The 21,754-nt window shown below is 46.0% G+C and overlaps 1 protein-coding gene and 1 long non-coding RNA gene across 3 annotated transcripts in view; one reads left to right on the forward strand and one right to left on the reverse strand.

Annotated features, from left to right (window-relative positions):
- The window catches only part of znf704 (zinc finger protein 704), a 361,108-nt gene that overhangs the window by 158,700 nt on the left and 180,654 nt on the right, over positions 1-21,754 (forward strand). The gene's annotated exons all lie outside the window — the stretch shown is intronic.
- The window catches only part of LOC140385382 (uncharacterized), an 82,296-nt gene that overhangs the window by 59,529 nt on the left and 1,013 nt on the right, over positions 1-21,754 (reverse strand). For both annotated transcript variants that reach the window (XR_011933349.1, XR_011933348.1), the window contains exon 2: positions 16,254-16,304. This is a non-coding gene — a long non-coding RNA (uncharacterized lncRNA). The remainder of the gene's footprint in view (positions 1-16,253; positions 16,305-21,754) is intronic.

Raw genomic sequence — 21,754 nt, forward strand, 5'->3', positions numbered from 1 at the left:
ACAAGAGGAAGCATCTGCTCTACGTCCACTTTGTCAATACCTATTATCATCCTATATACCTCAATTAGATCTCCTCTCATTCTTCGAAACTCATGAGAGTATAGGCCTGAACTGCCCAATCTCTCTTCATAAGAGAAACCCCATGGGCGGGATTCTCCGACCCCCCACCAGGTCGGAAAACCCCGGGGGGAGGCGCGAATCCCGCCGGCTGCCGTATTCTCCGGCACCGTTTTTCGGGCGGAGGCGGGATTCCCGCCACGCCAGTTGGGGGTCGTTGGCAGCGGCCCTCCCCCTGGGATTCTCCGGGCCCCGATGGGCCGAGCAGACGTCCATTTTTGGCCAGTCCCGTTGGCGTGAATCATTCAACTCATGTACCGGCAGGACCTAGCATGTAAGTCGGGGGGGGGGGGGGGGGGGGGGGGGGGCAGGGGGAATTTGGAGGCAATCACAACCAGGTGACTGTCCCCAGGTCAGTCTTCCAACTCCCATGATATCAGGGGTCTGAAACCCACAGGGACAATTCTGCCCATGGTGTTAAAGTCGTTGCAGTGTTAATGTAAGCCTCCTTGTGACACAAATAAAGATTATTATTATAGTACCAAAAATACTACATCTACAGAATGTCCATTGTCCACTTGGTTTGTTACATCTTCGAAGAACTCTCGCAAATTAGTCAAACATGATTTATCTTTCATTAAGCCATGCTGACCCTGATGGATTGTGTTTTGCCTTTCTAAATGTCCTGTTATTACTTCCTTAATAATGGATTCTAACAATTTCCCAACGACAGATGTTAAACTAACTGTCTATAGTTTCCTACTTTCTGCCTCCCTCCTTTTTTGAATTACATTAACATTTTTCCAATCCACTGGAATCTTTCTTGCATCCAGGGAATTTTGAAATATTATAACCATTGGATCCACAATCTCCGCTTCTATTTCCTTTAAGACCCTAGGTTGCAGGCCATCAGGTCCTGGAGACTTGTCAGCCTTCAGTTCCAATATTTTGTACATTTTCCCTATTAAATACTTTTCACTGTACCTCGGTACACGTGACAATAAACAAATCCAATCCAATCCAATTGATGATGATTGGTTTAAGTTCCTCCCTTTCTATTACCTCTGCATTACCTGCTGCTATCGGGATGGTACTAGTGTCCTCCACCGTGAAAACTGAGGCAAAATATTGATTTAGCTTCTCTGCCGTTTCTGTGCTCCCCACTATTAACTCCCTGGTCTCATCCAACTCCATTTACAAGTTTGCTGGTGACAAGACGGTAGTGGGTCAGACCTCAAACAATGATGAGTCAGAATACAAGAGGGAGATGGAGAACCAGTAGCATGGGGTAACAACAACAATCTCTCCCTCAATGTCAGCAAAACTAAGGAGCTGGCCATTGACTTCAGGAAGCAAGGAGTCGAACACACCCCTGTCTGCATCAATGGTGCCAAGGTGGAGATGGTTGACAGCTTCAAATTCCGAGGTGTACATTCACCAACAATCTGTCCTGATCCACCCATGTTGTCAATATGACCAAGAAAGCACAACAACGCCTATACTGCCTCTGAAAACTAACGAAATTTGACATGTCCACATTGACTCTTATCAATTTTTACAGATGCACCATAGAAAGCATCCTATCTGTCTGCATCACAGCTTGGGTATGGCAACTGCTCAGCCCAGGACCGTAAGAAACGACAGAGAGTAGTGAACACAACCCAATCCATCACACGAACCCACCTCCCATCCATTGACTCTGTCTATATCTCCCACTGCCTCTGGAAAGCAGGTGGCATAATCAAAGACCCCTCCCATCCGGGGTATTCTCTCTTGCAACCTCTTCCATCAGGCATAAGATACAAATGTCTGAGAACACGCACAACAGATTCAAAAACAACTTCTTCCTTTCTGTTACCAGATTCCTGAATGGCCCTCTTATGGACTGAACTGATCTCTCCACACATCTTCCCTACTGTGTAGCACTGCACTCTGTATGTTTCACCCGATGTCTGTGCCTATGTATTTACATTGTGTATTTATTGTATGTCCTATGTTTTTCATGTATGGAACGATCTGTCTGGACTGTATGCAGAGCAATACTTTTCACTGTACCTCGGTACACGTGACAATAAATCAAAATCTAATCTAATATCTTCCCTTTTGTATACTAACAGAAGCTTTAGCTATCCTTTTTTTATATGTTGCGCTAGTTTTCTTTCATAAAATCCCTCCATGCTGGAGGAGGCTATTCGGCCCATCAAATCTGCACCGACCCTTCGAATGAGCTACCCATTTACACTCCCCCTTCCACTCCACTCTATCCCTGTAACCCCATAATCTAACCTGGGCACTAAGGTGCAATTTAGCATGGCCAATCCACCTAACCTGCACATCTTTGGACTGCGGGAGGAAACCGGAGCAACCCGGAAGGAACCCACGCAAACACGGGGGGAACATCCAAACCTGACACAGACAGTGACCCAAGGCTGGAATTGAACCCGGGTCCCTGGTGCTATGAGGTAGCAGTGCTAAGCACTGGGCCACCATGCCGCCCATAATTTACTTTTGTTCTTTTTATTACATTTTTAGTAACCAGCTTTGCTGTTGTGGATTGATGCTGTCGCCAACTGATCAGTTATCCCAACTGTTCTTATTGTTTTATTTTATGTTTTTCTTTCTATAACACCTGATACTTTTATACTGGGTGAAAATATCTACACCAGTAAATGTGGCCATACGAATTCTTAACAACCTGACTTTAATTCCCTTTTTAAAAAGAAGACAGTTACTTGATATTTGCTGTCCTGACCTATCCTCACTGTGTCCAACACTTAACTTCACTGAGTGGACCATGAGGTGACCAGTTACTTATATTCCTAGTAGTTTGAAATAACCACACTATTTTACACAGATACAGGAGCTGACAATGTCACAGATCTCACCATGCACTGCAGAATGATACATTTTTAATTGAGTACACAGACTAGTGCAGTTGTGAGCTATGTGGCATCCTGGATTCTTGTGTATCTTTGCACATAACAATAGTTACTAAGTCGTTTTGAATAATATAACTTCAATCTCAAAAAAAATATAATGCCTCCATATGTCAACATAACTGTTCCAGTCATTAATTTTTTTGATATTACGTCTGAACTAAAAACCAACTTCTATAATTAAGTTGAAACCGCAACAGTTTTTTTATAGATTATTTTCTTTTCTCAAAAACATTATTCACAGTATCGCATTGATGGTAAGATATTGTGCCTCCACCTCCTGGATTTAGTAGTCATCACTAATTGATGATTTAGCACATTGCACTGGGAATGTTCTTCCTGGTACTGTAGCAGCTGTGCTTCTTGTTGCCGACATTGTCACTTATTAATGTTGCACTCCTTGTTGCTGCTGTCAATGGTGTCTTGCTTGTTAATGATATTGTTGGTATAATTGGTGACCTCTTCTGTTTTTCCAGCTCAGCTGTAGGTTGATTATGGACTCTGTACCTTCCCATTTGCTTACCAGTTTTAGCCTCAATGATGTATGACTTTGGAGTCTCAGCTTTGCCAATAACTGTTGCTGGGTTCCGGGTTTTCATTTCTGGATACTGTACAGGTACAATTTGTCCTCTCAACAACCCGGGCAAGGATTTGGCATGCGCGTTGAAGTGTTGAACTCTTCCTGCCTGTGCATCAATGCGTTGCCTTATTTCCTCTGGTCAGGCCGTATCTTGCTTGGTCAGGGTGTCGTGTATTTTCTTCCATTGTGTATCTCTGCAGGTGATTGATCCCATGTCAACCTTGAGAGGTACTGTTTGAAATGGCAACAAGGCAAGATTTGGATCTTCCTTTGTTTGTCAGCACTTCATGGAGGTTTTCTTGACCTCCCGGATGTGTCAAAATCCTCGGCTAATGTGTGATGTGTTGAACCCATTACTGTTCAGCAAATACCTTAAATTCTCTGAAGATGAATTGGGTTCTATTATCACACCCCTTGTCCAGCAAACAGAATTATCGCTGGGTTGATTGTTGTAACTCAAATACTTTGGGCGGGATTCTCCGCTTGCTGACGCTGAAATCGCAATCGGCGATCGGTCGGAGAATGGCTTCTGATGCCGAAATCGGGTGCGGCACCTGTTTTTGGATACTCCGCCCCCTCCAAAAGGGCGTCATCGGTGAGTACGCCGCACACCATTGGGCCAGCCTCAAATTGTCACCTGAAGGTCCTCGCCCGATGTTCCGCCCCCCATTGGCCGACTTCCCGACGGCGTGGATCACTTGTGTTCTGAGGTTCTGTCAACCTCGTGTGGCATCCGCCAGAGTCGGGGGGGGGGGAGAGCCGTTCTGCTGGGTGGGGGGTGGCAAGGAAGGTTACAGGGGGGCACTGTCTGACAGGTCGGGTCCGCGCGCGGCCTGCGCCATGTTGCACGGCGCGACCGCTGCAGGTCGCTGACGGCCATGAACCCGGCAATTCTCCAGCAGTTTCTGTCGGGAACGGCGGGGGTTTTACGTGGCACGGCTGCTAGCCCCCCACCGGGTGGAGCATTGGTGCGGGGGTGGCGCCGACTTTTTAATCGTAAGACTAGACACATGCTCCAGACATAGCCTCAAAATCAAAGAATTCAGCTCTTTACCTTTCAGATAAAATGAAACTTTGAGTCATAGTCTGCTACACTGAGATGTCGTTGTGTGTGAGTAAATTGGCTCCCGCAGTTTGCCGTGGTTTGTGTGGTACTTCATTAACTTACTGCTATGTTTCTAGACACTGCATATGGATAACCATTTGTTTGTTGTCTTTGTACATGCCTATACATTACACAGCTGGACTGGCCATGAGCTTGCCCTTCTTCATTCCCATGTGGCCATCATATGCCATGTGATGAAATTTCCTCTGCATTGTTTTGGGTCCAATGATTCAGGGTCTGGCCAGCAGAATACCATCTTGTAGTGAAATGTCACCTCAGATTGACCAATATCTCGAGGGGATCTTGCTGTATCTAATTAGGCCATTCCCTGGATCACTTGCTGAGAGTACATCTGTGACCCTTGGTCTTTGCTGATCTCATTTCTAATTTGCCTCAGTCTTGGTTATGTTCTCTGCATGATGGGTCTTTTATCCCTTGTTTCTCATGTGGTGACAAACAAGATTGGGCATCTGTTCACAACATTTCTCTTCCTGGCTTGTATTTCAGAATTAAATTGTGACTCTCAAGTCTTGAGAGAGCAGCTTCGACAATCTTGTTCATGCTCGACACAGATTTTATCGTAGCCCTAAGTGCTCAAGTGGACAGTGATCATTCTCCACTGTGAACTGTCTCCCATGGAGAAATATTTGGAATTTCTCACATTCATATAGGACTGCCGAAAGCTCTCCTTCTATATTGTGATATCTGGTCTCAGCTGATGTTCGAGCTTTGGATGCAAATGCTATTGGTTTTCCCGATTGTACCAGGGCCACTTCCAGCCCTTTTGTAGAAGCGTCTTCATGTAGAGTGACAGGTGTGTCGCTGTTGTCGTGTGACAGGCTTGGCTCCTTGCCTATTGCTTCTTTGAGTTTGCTGAAACTTATTTCATCTGACTCTGCCCCTGGTACTCCTCATCTGCTCCCATCAGCTCCTGTAGGTTTCCTGTGTGTTCTGACATGGGGGGGTATGAAAGAACTCATACTGGATCAAACTAAGGAAACTTCTCAACTCTTTCTTGTTAGTTGGAACTTCCATCTCAGAGATAACTGTGACTTTTTTCAGCACTCGGCTTGATTTCACCAGGTGTCTCCACCATTCCGAAGAACTGGCTTTCCATCACCTTAATGCATTTTTCTGCATTGAGCTTAATCCACGTTTTCTGGTTCTCTCCATGGCCTCAAGTAGGTGATAGTCTGATCTTTTTAAATGTATAGTAGATCTAGATATCATCAACAATGCTATTGCTCCTTTAGATCATCTGTTTGTCTTGTCTACTTTCTGCTGGAAAGTCTGACTCACTTTAAGGTCTAAAGCCGGATTTTGTAACATCCAAAGGATGTGTTGAATGTCATCAACGACGAAAATTCCTCATCGAGCTTCACTTTCCAGTTGCCATTCCTGGCATCCAGTTCACTGGAAACATTTACCCCAATCAATGCTGGTGTGATCTCTTCCAATGTTGCGATAAGGTAGTGATTCCTTTTTATTTGATGAGGATCTTTGGGATCCAGGCAAATTCGTAGCCGTCCATTTGACTTCTCTCTCAAAGTTATGGAATTTACCCAATCTGAAGACTTATGACTGTAGCAATTACTTGCATCTCATGGAGCTGGCTTTCAAGCATCCTTTCGGCTCTATTAGCACTTTATTTAACCTCTTTTTTTCCTTCTGGATCGGCCAGTGGCATGATACTTAAACTCTTCTAACCGCCTCATCTGGATACATTTGGACCAGGTCTGCCTTGCTTCTGAACAGAGGGAGCAGTACCGTCAACCCTCACTGCCGCCTCCTTCACCTCATTGTCTACTGATATCCACTGCAGCTTTTCCCAACTTTTCGCCCCTAGAATAGTGGAACCATCTGTTTCAGAGACTTCGAACGCACCGCTACCGTCTTTTTCTTTGTTTCTCCTGTTGATTTGGGTGACCCCTTGTTGTAGAATCTCAGTTCCATCACATGCCATCAGTATGATGCTCAGTTTCAGAACCACTTTCCTGGGTGTCCTTGGAACCAGATGGAAAGCAGAGAGGAAATTCAGATAGGACTGAAGTAAAGCTGGTTATGACGAGCACCTATCCTAATCCTACTTCCAGCATAAAACGGGGGGATATTTTTCCAGATTGGAGGAGCTCTGGCCTGTACCTGTGCGATGTTTATTCTAAATTGTTCACCCTTATTTGTAAATGGTGTAAGAGCAATTGCTGAGTCCAACAAAAGCTAAATTAACAGTTAGAGTTGCATCATCTGGACAGATGAGGTTAATGATTATATAGAATCTCAAAATACTTCTCCTCCAGCTCCCCAATGCCCCCATCAACACTCAAATTCTTTTTTTAAAATTAGCTGTACAAGGATAAAGATTTTATCCCCCCCTATAACACCATTGACCAGCCATGGATATGAAAACATAGACAAATAAGAACCTCTCAAGCCTATGATTATGTGGTTTTATGATCAATTACTGGGAGGTGTGGAAGAGAGCAAGGGGTAGGCCATTTAAGACTGAGATTCGGAATATCTTCACTCCAAGAATGGTGAATTCTCTACCCAAGAGGTCTGTGTGGGCTCAGACATTGAGTATGTTCAAGAGAGAAATCAACAGATTTTTAGTTCTTAAAGACTTCAAGGAATAAGGGGGTAGTGGCAAGGAAAATGGCAATGAGATAGAGGATCAGCCATGATCTAGTTCATTGGTGGAGCAGGCTTGAGGGGCTGAATGTCCTAATCCAGCTCCTATTTCAGGATGACAAAATACCTGTCTGCCTCTATTGTTAACAAGGCTATTTGTGAGCCTAATTGGTTGATTGCCTCACGGTGTGGGCAACATTGTCGGGTCTTGAAACTGTCTTTCCCTAAAATGGCTTGCGCTGGAAATTGGCACACTGCTGCATTGTTATTTTTAGGCCTCTTCTGCCTCCATTCTCTACCTTGGCAGGACCTGAAAATCTTATCCCAAACCCAAGTGTGTAAGTAACTGCGTTGGTGCCCATGAGTTCCCATACAGCAAGTTCAACCCATTTCTCAGTGACAACTGCAACTCAAGAGACTTTCTTAATATGAAGGGAAAAAAAATCACTGAGCAGATTGTCTTAGTCTGGTCTCTTGCACCTCCTATCAGTTGCAGTTCAGTAAAGGCATGAAAGGAGATTCTCTTCCCTTAACAACCTAGTGACCACTGAGGGCATTAAAAGGGGAATGAAAAGCATTTCAGGGTCAGTGCAACCCTGAAATCAAACGAACCAGGAAAGAATAAATTGGGCACTAAAGACTGAAGCTGAAAGGAGTTTTTTTTAAAGTTTGTATACTAATTAGGGGGATTTGCAGCAATAGTTTTAAGTTTTGTTTGTGACAAACTAGGAGGATTCCTGTTTCCTGCAGTAAGTATATGGCGGTGAAATTTCTTGAGCCTTTCCGTGTATATGCGATATAAGAGTGAGTGTGCTCTATTGGCAGATCGTGTGAATTGGTGTAGCTTCATTGTGTCATGAATGTTTTCTTTTGTCATCTTTAAAAGCAGCCAGTAAACAGATTAATGAAATTTCTCGTTCTTTGAAAGTGTGCTGCTTGTTTTCTGACACTTACAGCTAGAATGTTCCTGGCTGCAGGGAACTGGGGGACTTTGGAGGAGGGAGTGTTATGGGCCAGGGTTTAGAGAACCCCAAAGTGTATCATGGAGTTCACCTGACCCACAACCTTTACTAGATTGTGGTATGGGGAGCAGACGGCCGACTCTACAGGTGTGGTAGAGCAGAAATGGAAAAGTATTATTTTTAAAAAATATATTTATTAAAGTTTTTTAACAACACAATTTTTCTCCCTTACAAACAATAACCCCCCCCCCACCCCCATAACAAAATAACAAGAAATTGCACTGAGCAAGATATATACATGGCAAAATGGTATATTTACATAGCTTTATACACTGGCTCTCTCCCGCACGTGCCAGTTTCCCCCACCCTTCATGTTATCTCTTGCTCATCCACCCCCCCCCAAGCAATCCCCTATTCACCCCCCCCCTCCCAAGACGTTCCCCCCCCCACCCCCCTGGGTTGCTGCTGCTGACCGACCTTCCTCTAACGCTCCGCGAGATAGTCTAGGAACGGTTGCCACCGCCTGTAGAACCCCTGCGCAGACCCTCTCAAGGCAATCTTAATCCTCTCCAGCTTTATGAACCCAGCCATGTCGTTTGTCCAGGCCTCCACGCTGGGGGGCATTGCCTCCTTCCACATTAGCAAGATCCTTCGCCGGGCTACTAGGGACGCAAAGGCCAGAATGCCGGCTTCTTTCGCCTCCTGCACTACTGGCTCGTCCACTACTCCAAATATTGCTAGCCCCCAGCTTGGCTTGACCCGGACCAAGTGCGCGAACACTCGAGCCCTCTTCACCGGCCCAGAGCCCACTTCACCGGCCCATTCAGGCCCCTCACGTTATCAGCCGGATTGGAGGGGCTCTCCCCCCCCCCCCCGACCAACTAGCCATCTCCTTTTCTGGGCCAGTCCCGGGTCCGCGTCTCCCTCACCCTCCAGTCCCCCAGCCGGGGGACCCCCGTCCTGACCACCTCTTCTGTGTCCCATTCCCTTTCGGCCAGTGCAGCAGCAACCCTTTTTCCCCTCCCCCCCGCTAGACCCCTGTCTAGCTTTTTTGCTCCCCTCATATCACTCCCGTAAGTCTGCTGACACCTGCTGACCCTGGCTTCCCTGCCGTCCCTTTGACCTCCCCGTGTGGGAGTCTCCCAATCAATATGCGTTCCTTCGTTCCCCCTTCCCGCGCGCAGGAAAAACCCCGCGCTTTCCAAAGCCTGCCCCGCCCCCTCTGGCGCAGCTCCTGCACGTGATTGACCCCCTATATACAACAACCATCACACATCAACCCTCAAACATCCCCCCGACCCTCACAAACCCTCAGTTTGAGTCCAACTTTTCGGTTTGTATGAAGGTCCACGCCTCTTCAGGCGTTTCGAAGTAATAGTGTTGGTCCTTGTATGTGACCCACAGTCGCGCTGGCTGCAGCATTCCGAATTTCACTTCTTTCCGGTGCAGCACCGCTTTGGCCCGGTTGAAACCCGGGGCGTCATTCGCCGCCGGCGGGAGTCTCCGTTTTGCCGGCGCCCGGGGGTTTCCCGATGGTGTAGGGCTGCCCCACAATGGGAAACCCCATTGACCGGCCGGTGTTACGGAGACTCCCGCCGGCCGGTCGGGGCAGAAATGTGGCGGGGCGGGTAGGAGAATTTTGTCTCCGCTTTGCGACCTCTGTGCTCCAGTCCGGGTATATTCGGATCTCTGCATTGTCCCACTTGCTGCTCCGCTCCTTCTTGGCCCATTTCAGGACCCTCTCTCTGTCCGTGAACCAGTGAAATCTCACCACCATCGCCCTTGGCGGCTCATTGGCCTTGGGCTTCCTCGCAAGCACCCAGTGTGCCCCGTCCAGCTCCAACGACCTCGAAGGGGCCTCAGCGCCCATCATCGCCCCGATCATCGTGCCCGTGTATGCCACGGCATCGGCCCCCTCCACTCCCTCAGGGAGACCCAGGATCCGCAGATTCTTTCTCTTCAACCTGTTCTCCAGGTCTTCGAGTCTTCCCGCCCACCTCTTGTGTAGCGCCTCGTGCTGCTCCACTCTCACCGCCAGGCCCAAGAGCTCGTCCTCATTCTGACTGACTCTTTTCTGTACCTCCTGGATCTTCACCTCGTGGGCCTTCTGGGTTATCCCTAGTCCTTCAATTACCGCCAGCATAGGCACCAGCATCTCCTTGCGCAGCTCCTCGAAGCAGCGCTTGATGAACTCCTGCAGCTCCGGCCCGCACTCCGCTTTGTCCCCGGCCGCCGCCATTTTGATTTTTTTCCCTCGCTTCTCCCGCTGCTCCAATGCCGCTTTTTTGGCCGTTGCACTTCTGGTCCGGTCCATAAAAGTTGGAGGGGGACCTCTCTCTTCCCTTCCCCACGGGTTGTCTTCAAAAAAATTCCATTGGGGCTCCTCCAATGTCCGTAGTAGCGGGAGCTGCCGAATCATGCGGCTTAGCTCCGCATAGCCGCAACCGGAAGTGGAAAAGTATTTTTAAAGCAAAACAATGTTTATTCTTTGAACTCAAGTTAACCTTTTTAAAACATACAGTGAACATCTTAGCAACCATTAATTCAAATACAACCCCCAAAGACTACAACACGAAGTAAACCTTTAAGCTTTCCTTTTTAACATCCATACGACTTAAAAACAAAACCTTTATCAGAAGCACATGAGGTTAAAGTCACTACTGAAAACATTTATAATTCTGAATTCACCAAATGATCAAGAGATAGTCTTTTGATGGCAGAGAGAACAGCAGTACACCTGCTTGGTCTGGCTTCAGCTCAACACTGAAAACAAAACTAAAACACACCCTGCAGCCTGCTCAAAAACGAAAGTAAAAAGCTGACAGACAGTCCAGCTCCACCCATTCTCTGACATCACTGCAGCAGTAAACACCCATTTCTAAAGGTACTCTCACATGACAGGAGGCTGTGGAATTTCTGAAAGAGAAGTAAGTGTCGGGCGTGCTCCCTGACGTGTTCCCATCTCCGTACACTTTTACCCGAGGCAGCCCGCCAGTGGTGACGGCTAACCACCCGGCAGCAGCAGGAAGGCAAATTCAGGGAATGAACGGTACTTTTAGCCCCTATTTCATCTCCAATGAAATGAAACCCACTGCATGGGTCCCACGCAGTGTTAGGAGCTCACCAGTTCAGAGGGGGCAAAATCACAACGGGGAGTCCTCGTTGCCTGTAGTTGACGGATATTCAGGTCAGCAAAGGAACCAATGGAAATGCGAAGGGCTAAGTGAATTAACAAATTAATCGGGGCCAAATTTGAAGGAACAATTAAATACAAATGTTGTAGGGAGAAAGGATTAAAGAAATTAAATTAACGAAAATGAAGAAACGGGAAAGATCCAAATATGGATGACAGATGAAATATTGGACCTAATGGAGCACAGAAAGAAGGTAAAATAAACAGAACAATGAAAATATCAGGAATTGGATAAAAGGATCAAACAAAAAATGTGTTGAAGAGAAGGAACGTGGCACAGCGGCACAGTGGTTAGCACTGCTGCCTCACAGCACCAGGGACCCGGGTTCGATTCCCACCGTGGGTCACTGTCTGTGTGGGGTTTGCACATTCTCCCGCGCCTGCGTGGGTTTCCTCCAGGTGCTTAGGTTTTCTCCCACAGTTCAAAGATGTGCAGGTTAGATGGATTGGCCAAGCTAAATTGCTCCTTAATGTCTAAAGGTTAGTTGGGGTTACGGGGTTGCTGGGAGGTGGGGCGGGTAGGGTGCTCCCTCAGAGGGTCAGTGCAGATTCAATGGCCAAATGGCCTCCTTCTGCACTGTAATAGTAATAATAATCACTTATTGTCACAAGTAGGCTTCAATGAAATTACTGTAAAAAGCCCCTAGTCGCCACATTCTGGCGCCTGTTCGGGGAGGCCGGTGCGGGAATTGAACCCGTGCTGCTGCCTTGTTCTGCATTACAAGCCAGCTGTTTAGCCCACTGTGCTAAACCAGCCAGCCTGTAGCGATTCTATATTCTGTAAAAATGGTTGAATAAAGAAGTGTGAAGGAGTAGAAAAATATTAAGACCATAAGACATAAGACCATAAGACATAGGAGCGGAAGTAAGGCCATTCGGCCCATCGAGTCCACTCCACCATTCAATCATGGCTGATTTCAACTCCATTTACCCGCTCTCTCTCCATAGCCCTTAATTCCTCGAGAAATCAAGAATTTATAAGACACTCAACGTCCCAGCCTCCACCGCCCTCTGTGGCAATGAATTAAAACAGAACCAAGAACAATACATAAAGATATTAGGGAAATCACAGGAAAAGTTGGGCAGATGCACCCAATGGAAACATGGGAGAAATTATCAAGGATAGAGACCAAGTTGTGTTGAGGTGACTGAATACATACAAGACTTAGCTGAGGACAACAGACAAGGAGAAAGCCAATAATTAAGAAAAACATGGATGATGAGAAGATCTTGAGGAGAACAATAAATAAGATGAAAAACAATAAAGCCAAAGGCCCAGAATAGTCACTGAACAAATTAAAAGCTTAGAAAACTTTAGAATAGACAAACTGACTCTCATATTTAATGATGTTTATAACACGGGATAAATCCCAGAAGGATTACTAAATCAATATTTATGAGCTTCCTAAAATGTCTGGAGCAATTGAACATGATCTCCATCACTCTGATGAGTCAAATTACCAAGATCCTTCTTTGAGCACTGATAAATAGAACCAGGGGCAAGATAGAGCCACAAATTTCAGCTCATCAATGTGGGTTTAAAGAAGTTAGGGGAATGAGAAATTCTACTTTATGGTGTGCATATTTTCAGAAGGGCCATGGATATGAAAAAATATGTATTTGTGTGTTTTATTGATTATAGCAAGGCATTTGATAAGGTGAAACATGAAGAACCGATGAGTATGTGGAGAATATCTTGACCTTGGTGGCATTGATCTTAGTGATAAGAAATCTTTATTCAGGACAAACTGCAGCTGTAAAAGTTTAGAATGAAATGATTTAAGCAATTTTGTGAAGAATAAAAGAGGGATCAGATAGGGGCGTTTTCTCCTCCGATTCATTCAATTTAATGACTTCTCAATTTCCTCGAAGTTCTCCCTCAGTAGAGATACTCCAAGTAGAAATAAGCAGCATAAATCAGCTGGAAGCCTGAGACCGATGAAAAGGGCTCAGGACAAATGATTTTCCTATAATAGGTTCCCTCTCAGAGAGGCAGTGGCGTATTGGCATTGTCGCTGGACTACTAATCCAGAGACTCAAGGTAAGGCTTTGGAGTCATGGGTTCAAATCCTACCAGGGCAGATGGTGGGATTGCAATTTAATAAAAATCTGGGATTAATGATGACCATGAAACCATTGTCAATTCTACTGAAAACCCATCTGATTCACTAATGTCCTTTAGGGAAGGAAATCTGTCATCCATACTTGGTTTGACCTACATGTGACTCCAGACCCACCAGAAATGTGGTTGACTCTTAAATGCCTTCAAGAATGGACAATAAATGCTGGCCTAGCCAGCAACGCCCACATTCAAGGACAAAAAAAGAAACAAGGAAAGGGGATATGTGAAACAGTGATGGTTACTTCTGAGAATCTGCCTTTACTGGTGGTGGTGGTACACTCTGCAGATAGCCGATATCTCTTTAAATTGGGAGGATGGATGTTATTTTTTTAAATATCTTTAGGAATGTTGTGTTCTTTAAGGATAGCTCTCTGTGAGGGTTTATGTAAAACTGTTTTAGCCATGCTGGAGAAAGATTAATAGTGACAAGTTTGAAAGAGTTGAGAGATGAAAGGGGTAAAAGTGCTAAATGCCATGGCGAAGTGCATTTATAAGTAAATAGGTTAAGTTTGGAAATTTGCATTAGGAGATATATAGGCACTTATATTTCCAGCTGTTAAATTTCAAAGTAGCATAAGGAACTATTACAATTGACAAAGGTTTCACAAGTAAACAAGGGAATCATAGAATCATAGAATTTACAGTGCAGAAGCAGGCCCTTTGGCCCGTCGAGTCTGCATCGTCCTTGGAAAGAGCACCCCACTTAAGCCTATCACATCCCCATAACCCAGTAACCCCACCTAACCTTTTTTGGACACTTAAGGACAATTTATCATGGCCAATCGACCTAACCTGCACATCTTTGGACTGTGGGAGGAAACCAGAGCACCCGCAGGAAACCCACGCACACACAGGGAGAACGTGCAGTCTCCTCACAGACAGTAACCCAAGCCGGGAATCGAACCAGGGACCCTGGAACTGAGAAGCAACTGTGCTAACGTGAAGATTGTGAAATTTATTTTTGACCCGAAAGTAGAGGCAGTAAGAAAACATGAAAGATCTGTATATGAGAGAAAAGTTGAGTTAAAAAGATGCTGAGGACAATGGATTTGAATAGGAAAGGAAAAAAGGATATTTAAGGGGAGATGTTGAGCTGAGTTGTTGTTGGCTGTGTGAGGAAAACATTCTGGGAGCAGCCCCAAGCTGAGAGAAGGCGTGAAATAAGAAGCAGCAATCCAGACCCAGGAACGTCTTTGGTTTCAGAAATCGGTTTTGTTTCTGAATTCTTTTAGATTTCCAGAAGAGTGGAAGTGAGTGAGAAGTTGTGTGGTGTGCCTTTATTGAAGTGACAGCAGTTTTTTCCTTGGATAATATTACTAGATTTTTTTAAAAATTAAAGATTTAGAAGGGGCAGCATGGTAGCACAGTGGTTAGCACTATGACTTCACAGCACCAGGGTCCCAGGTTCGATTGCAGGCTTGGGTCACTGTGCGGAGTTTGCATGTTCTCCCCGTGTCTCCATGGGTTTCCTCGCGGTGCTCCGGTTTCTTCCAACAGTCCAAAGATGTGCAGGTTAGGTGGATTGGCCATGATAAATTACCCGTAGGTTAGGTGGGGTTACTGGGTTACAGGGATAGAGTGGAGGGAAAGGGTGCTCTTTCCAAGAGCCAGTGCAGACTCGATGGGGCGAAAAATTAAAGATTTAGAAGGGGCAGCACGGTAGCATTGTGGATAGCACAATTGCTTCACAGCTCCAGGGTCCCAGGTTCGATTCCCGGCTTGGGTCACTGTCTGTGCGGAGTCTGCACATCCTCCCCGTGTGTGCGTGGGTTTCCTCCGGGTGCTCCGGTTTCCTCCCACAGTCCAAAGATGTGCAGGTTAGGTGGATTGGCCATGATAAATTGCCCTTAGTGTCCAAAAATTGCCCTATGTTCCTCTGCGCCGGGCCCCTGTAGGGCTCAGCCTTATTGCTCGGGGGCCGGCGCGGAGACGGAAACCCACGCGCATGTGCGGAATCATGCCGGCCATTTCGCGCATGTGCGGAATCATGTCGGCCGTTCCGCGCATGCGCGAACTCGCGCCGGCTGGAGCTGCGGGGACTACTCCGGCGACGACCTAGCCCCCTAGGAAGGGCAGCATTCCTCAATATTGGGGACAGTTGACGCTGGAATGGTTGGCGCCGCTTTTCACACTGCCGTCAGAACTTGGCCGCGGGATTGGAGAATCCCGGCCTATGTTCACCCGCCGGAGCTGAATTGCATCTGATTTGCTTTCCCGCTGGAGCGCAAATCAGGAAGCAATTCCCAATCATTAGCCATGCAAATTTATACATAGCGAGGATTGTGAGGGTTCCCAAGGGTGTCCCGCTATCAGGCTGCCATTTTGAGAGGGTAGCCTAATAGCTTGATCCCGCAGTTACCCCCCCACCCCCAGACCTCCTAAATAAAGAGTCCCTCCTTCCCATAGAGACCCCTTAAATAAGGAACACCCCCCAGAGACCCCCTAAATAAAGAGACCTCCCCCAGTGACCCCGTAAATAAAGAAACTCCTCTACAAACCCTCCCAGAAAAGTGACCCCTGTCAGGAAGCATCCCAAAAGAGAGACCCCTGTCAGATGACCCCCAGAAGAAAGATCCCTGTTAGCAAGTCCCCCAGAAGGGAGTCCCCTTTCTGGAAGCTAAGGACAGGCCAGATAGATACAGCAAAAACAATTACTGCTTTAACACTCACCTGGGCAATACACCTGCTGGCTCAGAGACAGGACGCAGCACCCGTTAATTCCTGAAAAGAGAAAACTAATCAGCTGTGTTTAAACCCCCTCAGATCTTTGATCTACAAGCCATTCATTCATTTCTATTTGATATTGACTTTACTAGGCTGTGATTGACAGCTTTTACACCCCCCCCACCGCCCCCCACCCCCCACCCCCGGCCCGGCTGTCAGCATTGTTCCATTCATCTCCCTTCATGGTTGAGTAACCTTGAAGTGCTCTAACCACAATGTTACATCAAACTTTAATTGACAGCACTTGGGCCACTTCAAACAGATTTTCTTTTCCAATCAAGGGGCAGTTTAGCTAATCCACCTACCCTGCACATCATTGGGTTGTTGGGGTGAGACCCATGCAGATATTGTGAGAATGTGCAAACCGCAAACGGACAGTGACTCGAGGCACTGCGCCACCGTGCTACCCTCACTTCAAACAGCATTAAGTTCTTTCCAATCACCTCCCTTCATAGTTGAGTGATTTTGAAGTGGTCAGCTAACAATTGACAGCACTTGACTCTGTTTGAAGTGGTCCTCTTCCTTCAGTTCTTCCTGTTCCTGCTCTCCTGTGCTCAGAGAATATGCTCCTCTTATCGACTTTGACGGGAAAATTGAAATGTGCAGCACCACTCCTCGCTCACCCTGGGTCTCCTGGGAACAGGCCGCAACGCTGGCCACTACCTGCAGTTGTGTACAGTTCACCAGGATATGGGCACTTGCAGCTGTGTCTCCTCCCAGCATCTGAACATATTCCATTGGTGCTGCCCTGAAATCATAATGTGATCCCCAAATTCCAAATTGAGTCGGTGCGGTTCCCTCAACATCTGTGTTACCCACTCTTGAAAAAGAAATGACAAGCCGGGATATTTAGTGTTTCTTAAAGTGCCAGGCAGCCTGGTGGAAGGCAAGTAAAACTTTTGGAACTTTATTGGTTGGAAAGTGTCTGAAAGTATTTTGGAGCTTTTGCCAGAGATTGTTGCCTCATGCTCTTAGGGATATCAGAGGAACTGATCACCTGTCCACACAAAGGCTGCAATAGCAGGTGCGGTAACTCTGGGCCTGCAGCACAGGTGATGTAGCAGAAGCTGCAGAGAAAGAAAGCTCCTCATCATGCTATCTGTCAACTTGGGACTTGGCGCCTCCCTGCTCCTTGACAGTGACTGCCTGACAAGCCAGTCAATGCAACCTGCATTTGCCCATCAGTGCTCTCCCGTAAGCCAATCCATCAAGGTTTCCATCTGAGTGCACTGCAGCAGAATCCGTCTGCCAACTCGTCCTCTGGTGAGCCCACAAATGAAATCATTCTTTATCCCATGCCTAGTGGCAGCCCAGTGCCTCATCACATGCCGATCGCAACTCTTCACTAGACTCTAAGGTAAGCGCAGTACCGGTGAATGAGCTTGTGGCTGAGAGTATCAGATTAACTTGTGCTGGCCTGTTGCTTCCTTTCTCCTCCTTGGGCTTACATGGCTGGGGTCTCGTGTTTTTGAAAGCAGAAACTCAGAAGGGGAAGGTTGATGTGAGGGGGGGTGTAATGGGGAAGTCCATGGTCACATCATCAGCAGCTTGTTCCTCATGACAGACAGAAGGATGAAGGTGAGTTGGGAGTCGAGAAGGAAGATCAGGCAGGACGATGCCAACAATGTGCTCAGCGATGTTGGATGCCACAGACTCTCACGGCCAACCCCATAATGCAGACAGCTATCTCCTCAGGGCTCAGGGAATACAGGTATCCTTGTTCCCCCACTCTGTCCCCTTCTATTATGTGCCACCTTTCCTGCAAGAGAGAAAGGGCACCATGTCAGCGGTTGTGTGCCAGCTCTCTGTCATGTTGAAGTGACTGCCAGAACTGAATAACTGCATCCAAGTGGAGGCAGTGATAGGTGAATGAGACGCTGGCAGCATTGGTAGGTGTGTGAGGGTGAGTGGAGTATCAAATGTTGGGGTGAGACCTGAGTGCCAGGGAGTGCCCACCTGCTCCACCGGTGAAAAATCCTTCAATCTGGATCCCTGTGTCAGCCCTGGTGTTTTCTGGAATTTCCATTTCAGCAACCTTTTTGTGCAGCTTCCCTTTAAGAAGCAACTTCCCTTTGAGAAAGAACAGTCTGTAATATGTGGTCAACAGCAACATTGCTGAGGCCTCCTGCTGTATGCACAGTGTTGAGGAGCGAGCAGCATTGGAGGCACAAGAACTAAAATGGGGAGAATGGGATCAAAGGCTGTGGGGAGAAAGCAGGATTAGGCTATTGAGCTGGATGATCAGCCATGATCGTGATGAATGGCGGAGCAGGCTCGAAGGGCCAAAATGTGGGCATACTGCAAATAGTGTCCCGTGGACAAAAATTGGCGCTAATGAATTTGGCTCCCTATTTCCCTGGACCCTGATTGGGTGTAATTGGGGAAGTAGCCAGGTTTTGTAAAAACACAACAGGATGCTTGGTGATGTGCTCCTTTCAGGTACAATGGCGGGTCTAACTCTGATTTTCTATAAAGAAGAAAGAGGGACAAAGATAATGTCCTTGTTAAGTGAATATGTATTTCATTATTATTCTCATTTGCAGTGGAAGATTCTGAAAGTTGACAATATGAGGTTTATTGGAGAAGACTGGAGGGATAAAAGCAATCAATCCTCAGTAGGAATGCACCCACCCACTTAAACATCTCATTCCACCCTTTCTCATGTTGCATTGCTGGAACTCTCAAACGGGATGATTTTCTGAGGTAATAACCTGCTAGAATCAAGCATCAACTCCTTGAATAACCAGATAGCCTAAATTTGAAAGCCTTGGTTAAGCCACTCGATTTAATTGAAATCAAACACTACAGAATTAATGAATTTGAACAACTCAGCATGGAATAGCTGGGATACAGATCTATTCACAATGTGGTAGAAATTTAAATCCGCTCAACAATGCAGGTTAGTGGTTCCATAGTCAGCCCGCTTTGGCGGAGTTCAGTCGGGTTGAGGCGAGGTCGTGTCCCGGCAGAGGTCACGTGGGCAATTTTGGGGTTCAATTACGTGTTGCAGGAAGTATAGAGACCAGGTGGCTCTCAACAGAAATTGAAATGGAGACTTGGTCTAATCTGGGCCACTCATCAGTTGATGAAAGAATGGCACTAACAGAACCTTAGGGAAAGTTATCTGTCCACCTTGGTTTAGAAATACCTGAAACCCAGTCAACATTGGAAAAGCAAAAAAACAATTGGAATACAGTGGAGAATAAATCTAAATTTATTTATTTTTCTTCTTCGAACTCTTCCTGTGTTCCACACTTGCTCTAACTGACAGAATAACTGGAGTCTTGATCCCAGAACCTTGTGTTTCTACTGTTCCTTTCAATAAGGATTGTTTTTGCCTTTTCTTCTTTCATGGGCTGAATTTTATAGCCGATGCGGGGTGCCAAAGATTAAATATGGGTTCCATGCCTGCATTTAACAGCAGCAAGACTGGTGGTGAGTTCACCATCCAGTTAGGGTCAGAGGGTGAGCCGGTTACTTTGGAGCCTCGACAGCCCCGTTGGGAGAGTTGGTCACGGCTGAGACAGTTCAGGGTCCACAAGAGTAAACATAGAGGCACCCTTGAAGGTGTGGATTTGAGTTTAAAATGATATGGCATGAAGTTGTTACATCTCTGAGTGAAAGGAGAATCCCTCTCGGTGAATCGTTTGGGCTGCAACATTCTTCCCTGCCACTGGGACATGTGGCCTCAGGCTCTAATGGCCCATCCGGTCTGCTCTAGAGTGGCCACCTCCATTGAGCGGGTAGCCTCCACATGCAATGGCAGAAGGTCAGCAAAATTACCCATAATTGGGACCGTAAGCTATTTAGTTGTCTGCCCACTTCCTTAGGGCTGACAGGCAATCGTACTCCCAGCCCACCTCTGTGAAATGTACCTAGTGGCAGGAATGCATTAGGAACCCATTCCAACGTGGCTTCCCTTATTTTCCTGGCACCCCGCCTCATGGCCTCCAAGCCTGTCATCACAGGGCCAGGAAAATTCAAACTTTAGTATCGCTCAGCACTACACCATTTTGATGGCCGAGACATACAATGTGCTCTAAAATTAGCCACTAGATGGTGCTTCATAGTAATCTGGGCGTGCCCATGTCAATGTAGCTGAACTAATGTTTATATTTGTAAATTACAAATTGTCCAAAGATATTCTCAAAGACACAAAAAGACTTTTCCTTTTCGGTTGTTAACTTTCTTCTAGTTGGAAGGTTCTAGTGTCATGTGAGAGTAATAGGCGCTTAAGAAATGTACCTTTAAGAAATGGGTGTTCATAATGGGTGTGTATATAAGTATCTGTAGTGAGAGTACCTTTAAGAAATGGGTGTTTATTACTGCAGTGATGTCAGAGAGTGGGTGGTGCTGGGCTGTCTGTCAGCTTTTTACTTTCGTTTTAGGCTGTTTGCTGCAGGGTGTGTTTTAGTTTCGCTTTCAGAGCTGGATAGCTGCAGTCGCAGTCAGAAGGTGTATTAGAGTCTCTCTCTGTAACCTAAAGACTGTAAATCGATGCTGGTGATTTAAAACTAATAATAGTAGTGAATTTAACCTGATGTGCTTCTGGTAAAAGGTGTTTTCAGTCTTATGGATGTTAAAAGGAAAGCTTAAAGGATTACTTAGTGTTGTATTCTTTGGGGGTTGTATTTGAATTAATGGTTGGTAAGATATTCACTGTATGTTTTGTTATGGGCGAGGTGTTTTCAGAACCCCAAAATGTATCATGGAGTTCAACCAACCTCTCCCTTTAATGGATTTGTTGCTTTTCCTAGCACACGGCTTTTTCCCGAGGTGTGGGATTATAATTATGGACACGTGGGTTTTTAAACACAAAACACTGTTTATTCCATGAACTCAACTTAACATCTTAAATAAACATTGGATCTCTTAACACCCCTTACTTCAAAGATAACTCAGAAAATATAGCAACAGTAAATAATTCCTTAAAATGTTCCTTCAAACTTCCAAGAGACTTTAACACCTTTAAACAAAATCACATCAGGTTAAAGGCTTTACTTTAAATCACCCAAATGATCCAGAGATAGTCTTTCATTGCAGAGATCCAGCTCACTGCAAAACACAGACACACACCCAGCTCTTTTCCTCCAAACTGCAAAACTAAACTGCAAAATGGCTGACCTGACCTCAGCTCCACCCACTCTCTGACATCAGTGTTTTCTTAAAGGTACATTGCTTAAACATCCATGTCTTAAAGGTACTCTCACATGACAGTTTTAAAAAGGTTAACTTGAGTTCATAGAATAAACATTGTTTTGCTTTAAAAAGTACTTTTCCATTTCTGCTGTACCACACCTGTAGAGTGGGCCCTGTGCTCCCCATACCACAATCTATTAAAAGTTGTGGGTCAGGCGAACACTTTGGGGTTCTCTCTAAACCCTGGCCCATAACACTAGCCCTAAAAAAAGAAAGATAGCGGCTGGAATTTTACAGGGCCTCAGGAA

The sequence above is a fragment of the Scyliorhinus torazame genome, chromosome 11 (assembly GCF_047496885.1).
Source record: "Scyliorhinus torazame isolate Kashiwa2021f chromosome 11, sScyTor2.1, whole genome shotgun sequence".
NCBI lineage: Eukaryota > Metazoa > Chordata > Chondrichthyes > Carcharhiniformes > Scyliorhinidae > Scyliorhinus > Scyliorhinus torazame.